The following is a 6,000-nucleotide window of genomic DNA, read 5'->3' on the forward strand; positions in this document are numbered from 1 at the left end:
TAACTTTTTAGTAATCAATGTCCATAGAGTGAATAGGACCGTTGGCTGACCTCTCTCAGGGAACACTGATCAGCGCCTCCTCCCACTCCCCTTTGTACTGAAATAAACTTGCATGCCGAGCCAAGCATTCATGTTTATGTGCCCCACAGGAGACCAATCCTACTATATTAATAGACACCCGTGCCTTTTAAATCCATGCTGTCCTTGCCAAGCAACCAGCAGTGGAAATTGAGCATGTTGAAAGATTCATTAAACTGTCCTCATTGTAACAGAAAGCTATGTAGATTCAGAAGGTTCACACCATTTTTTTGTGCCTGCTCGCTACAGATTAAAGCCTAAGTTAGTGAAATTGTTCAAGGACAACCACGGACAGTGTCAATCTGTCATTGATTTGTACAGGCTCCTGAATGTAAAAGCCTGACCATACTCACCACAGAAATGTATTAATCTGAGCATTGGATGGCCATGAACAGCTCTGTGAATGAGCGCCAAAGGCAGTAAATAGTACTTTAAAGCAATGTACCAGGAAGCCAGGGTCTAAATAGGTCCAAAGTGAGGGAAAGCTCTCTAACGGAGCCCCAGACAGATATCCAAAATTTAAAAAAAAATGTTTTGGCTAAATATAATCTTCAATTATTCAAAGCATCAGCCTAGATTTATGATTACACTGGAACATTAATCTGGAAGATACAGGTTTCTTTAGCTAATTAGTGAACTGCTGCATGACCAGGGAGCTGTTTTCTCGGTGACCATTAATGGAAATATGTCAGCATCTGAATTATTTTACTTGAGCTCTGCGCCGAGAAGATAGATATGTTTTTGTTGCTATTGCAGTTAAACTTTCATGTCAGATTAGTGTAACAGAATAGTCTTTACTTATTTCTGTAAAAAAATATTTCAATTATTCTTCTGATTTCCACACCATGTCCATCATCCAAAACTAACAAAGTAGGCATTCTAAAGTATAATAGAAGATGTTTTCCTACATTGAAAACGTGTTACTTTCTTAACCACAGTCAGCCCATGACTTCCTCCTCTTATCTTAGATGGCAAGATGGAAGCTGATTTGTACTTCTGTGGTTTGGCCGGAGACACTGTAACTGCCCCACAATAGAGGGGGTAGTAAATTAGCATGTAAATGATGAAGAATGCTGTAGCAGCGTTGCGTTTTTGACTCTCGTTATGTACATCTGTCATCGCCAGTATGAGTTTTGTAGGTCAGCCATACACTACTTAATATATTCAAGGGATGCAACCAGTCCAAGTAATCATGGGGTAGTGTGTTTGGAAAGCATGTCAAACCCAAAGTGTTGCATACTTTTAGTAGCCAAAATCAAATGTGAATTCAACTTAACTGCCTGAACAATACTTATAATAGAAGCCCAAATGAATTTATTGGTTTGCACCAAGAATCATTCATCTCTTTTTGGGAGCCACTGAGAGAAAAAAAAAACTTCCTGGTTCAGGTTAGGTTGTTTGTGACAGGGCTACCCTTCAGTGGGTACCCAACAGGTTTCCATAAAAAAAATGTGCACCAATGGAAGGAGCGCAGACCGCATAATAAAATAGTCCAACTTCATTTATTGGTTTGAACTAAAAACATCCAACACATTTCTGCGACCAAAAAAACACCCCCCTTCATCAGGGCTTCAGTTAAAATAAGAGTTGAATGGACTTAAAATAGTTCTTTCCTGTGTGGATCTATGTAGGGAAGCTAATTACTGGACTACTTTTGTAGATTTTGTAATGAACATTTGTATGAATATATGTAAGCACATTCGTGCAAAAATGATTTGTACATTCAATGACTGGACGAATGTTATTCAGAAGTACTTCAAAATTCTGTTTGCCTTTAACATTCGATTCTGAAATAAATGTGATTTCCCAAGCTCAAACCACAGTCATTATCAGAAATTTGTGAAAAATTTTCCATCCTGCTCTTTGGAATTTTCTTGTCACTGTAGTTGAAATGGATGGGCAATTTGACCCCACTAACGATTAGAAAATTGAATTGATGTTCTTAGAACATCAAAGGAAGGTCTTATTTTGAGAGCTCACTGGTTCAGGTAAGGCTGCTCACAACAGACAGGTCCAATGGGTACCCAGCAGATTACAGGAAAAAATATGCACCATTGGAAAGAGCACCAAACAAAATGATAAAAGAGTCCAAATACATTTTGTTTTCTCTATAAAACAACCAAATTGTTTCAGGGGCCAAAAATACTCTGCCTTCATGAAGGCTTTGTTGAAAATAAGAAAGTTGAATGGTATCAAAATAAGACCTTCCAGCATGAATCTATGTAGGGAGTTTAATTGCTGGACTAGGAGAGGTATTAGCCATCTGTGTGAGTATTCTTCCTGCCTGAGAAAAGCTGGCCATACACTAGTAGAAAAATATTTAGTTCTAAGAATGTCAGTTTAGCATTGTAATCGTTATTGATGTCAAATTGAAATTCATTTAAAACTGCAGCCACAAAAAAATTCTAAGGAGCAGGATAGAGAATTTTACTCTAATGAACAAATTTCTAACAGTGAATGTGGTTTGGGCTTTGGAAATTACATTTATTCCAAAATCGAATGTCAAAATCAAACAGAGTTTCGAAGTACTTTTGAATAAAATTCAATGAGTCATTGAATATACAAATAATTTTTGCACAAATGTTCTTGCAAATATCCATATGAATGTTCATTCGAAAATCTACTAAAGTATGGCCAGCTTAACTCCCCTAGTGCAGCAGCTAGCTTCCCTACATAGTTTCACATGGGGAAGTCCTTTTTTTAGTCCATTCAAATTTCCAATTTTAACTGAAGCCCTGATGATGGGGGTGCTTTTTGGCCCCTGAAACATGTTGGCTATTTTTTAGTGCAAACCAAAACATTTATTTGGACTCTTCCATCATTGGTGCTCCTTCCATTGCTGCATGTTTTTTTCTGTTAATCTGCTGGAAACCCACTGGAGGATAGCTCTCTCTGTTGTGAGCAGCCTAACCTGAACTAGTGAGCTCTCCAAAGGTTTTTGTCCCTCTCTCTACTTTGTATGAACTTATAGAAAAATCCCAGCAACTCTTAGATATTTTTTTCCTCATTAGAGCACTCATTACTTATGGTTAGGGATGCCGTGATGAGGATGGTTACAGAGATTCCACTACTGATAACTACTTACAGTGTACACCCTTTAAGGGTGTACTCCCACCAGGCATAGTTGATTGGAACCATGTCCAAGTACGATTATCCTCACTCCCCTGCTGATCTGCACTCACAGTGTGCCAGGTCTGAGCATGCTTACCTTATCATCTCTGCCAGCCAGACCATGGTGATCCTTGCTTCCATGCTCCGTGAGTACTTAGTAATCAATAAGAGTTCTATACTTGAGCACCTTTTATACTCATGCTGAAAAAAACTGTACAGGATGCCATGTGAAACAAGCCCTAGACCACCTTTTCCAAGTTGTCCCAAGCATGTTACAATTATATGTGCCAGGGCATGGTTTGGAGTGCCCAAACTACACAAATGAAACATGCTAAGGAGGTGAACTGTGCACTGCTTGAAATATAAAGTTGATTTACTTACCTTTCCTACTTTGATCGATGAGTTTGCCCCACTGTGGCCTGCTGCCTTCGGGGATGTCCAAGATGTCTCTAGATAGTGCTGCGTGGATACAAGAGAGGGTCACAGCAATGGAAAGAATGTCACCTGAGGTGGCCAAAAGTTGCTTTCGTCTCCCAACACATTGCATCGACACACAGAAGTAAAGTTCAGAGAATCTCAGTCTGTGAAAGGAGATCGCAAAGCTTTGGAGTCCTCAGAAGACATTAAACATGTGTAATTAGGACCACCAGAGTAATTGAGCTAGTTTTATTTGGTATAACCTTTAACCCTTCCACCAGGCATCTCAACGTGGAATTTGGGAACACACACTTACTACTTTAGCTAATTTTAAGAGTTTTAACTGGATGACAATACAATTTGGGGGCCCTGAAACTCACAGGATAATCATCAGCTACTGAGACATACTGACAGTTTTCAGCACATTTCATAAAGACGCACACATAATCCCTTCATCTCATCACTCTTCAAATCAGAGCCTACTGACAACAAAATGGAATCCTCATGTGGTCTGAATCAGTCAGCAAGGGAGAGCAATATTTGTGACAAATACACTTAATGCTCCATCTATCTTCCCTCCCAGCTTCCTGCTTCCTATTCTAAATCAACAGGGTTTCCAGGCATATGGAATTCCTATTACATAAGCAGAGAGATCGGCTATCCCTCTAAGAATTGCTGCAAATTAAAGAATAGATACATGAAAGCAATTAGAATATTACATATTATACATATTATATATTACTATAAATATACAATACTGAGCAAATGCAGCTTGATAAGAGCAAATTCAGTATATGAAGGATCATTTTAGGCAACTTGGAGTATATTCTTTTTGCACATAATACTGGAATCAACTCTATAGTTAAGAGTGCTGCAATGACTCCCGATTGGTCATGGTGTATAACACGGGTGAGATATGTCGGCACACCAACAAGCTTGTTTCCTTGTTTCAAATAGCAAAGCTCTTCTTTATTGAAAGGTGACATAGGGACCCTTCATCAGGTCTCTTTACATGCCTGAAGAAGGGTCTCTGAACAGTTCCAAAACACTGTCTTCTACAACCCAAATTCCAAAAAATTTGGTACACAAAATCTGCATAAAAACGGAATGCAATCTTTTGCAAATCTTAAAAACCCATATTTTATTCCCAGTAGAAAATACTGTAGATCAAAAGTTTAAACTAAGAAAACGTACCATTTTATGAATAATTCTGAAATTGTTCGACAATTTTTAGACTTTTAGATCTCCAGTCTTTCACAGATTAGTGATCTTCTGCCCATCTTTACTTCTGAGATGCTCTTACTCTCTAAGATGCTCTTTTTATAATCAGTCGTGTTACTGACCGGTTGACAATAATCCTAATTAGTTGCAAAATTTTCTTCCAGCACTTCCTTGTTAGTACCATTTACTTTGCCAGATTTTTGTTGCCCTGTCCTAACTTTTTTGAGACATGTTTCTGCCAGCAATTTAAAAATGACCTTATTGTTTCTTAAAAAGGTACATTTTCTAATTTTAAACATTTCATATGGTTTCTCTATTCTATTGTTAACAAAAATGGGTTTATGAGATTTGCTAATCGTTGCATTCTGTTTTATATAGATTGTACATGGCGTCTAAACTTTTTTGGAATTGGGGTTATATGTGATCATGCACTAAATAAAAAATTTGCACTTTGAAACAAGCTTGTGGGTGTGCTGACAAAATATCTTATTTATTTTTAGACAACATATCTACTGACCCTAGACAGTGATATCTTTTGAGATATGATTGGAAGTGGGAATCTTGCATCAGGTGGCAAAAATCCCAGTGGTGAATAAATACCATGATAATATAAGAAATAGAGAAAAAAAAGCGCCACAAACTAAATAAAACAAAAGCTGTACTCCTAATCAAAAAAAGGTGAAAATGTGAATAAATCAAAGAGTGCGCTAAATATAAGTAAATACAAAAATGATTAGTTTAAAATAATGATGTCCGTGATAAAAAAATATTATATAAAAGTCCATCCACCATCACAAAGTAATTAAACAGTGAAATCTTGTATAATTCAAACACCGTGCAAACAAAATCCACCACCGAATGAAATGGGTACACTCACCAGAGCTCCATGTTGACCAGATTATAAATCAGCAAAGATATCGTTTGCTCTGGGAGCGATGATCAGCAGAAGTAATCCAAACTGGGAGCAATATACTGCAAGCAGCCAATCAGCACAATATGGAATAGCCTTAACAGCAGGTAGTCTTCACATCTCCATACCATAGATCATGTTCGGGGAATCAAAAAAGGAAATCATGGTGCAGTACGTTTAAAACCAAAATGTTTAATTAAAACGTCAGAAATGCACTCACAAACAGGGTGTCTAGCCAACACCAGCAATGACAGCCTCAAGAA

Source organism: Staurois parvus, unplaced genomic scaffold, assembly GCF_062004578.1.
Source record: "Staurois parvus isolate SC_StPar_1 unplaced genomic scaffold, SC_StPar_1.0 ptg000192l, whole genome shotgun sequence".
Lineage (NCBI taxonomy): Eukaryota > Metazoa > Chordata > Amphibia > Anura > Ranidae > Staurois > Staurois parvus.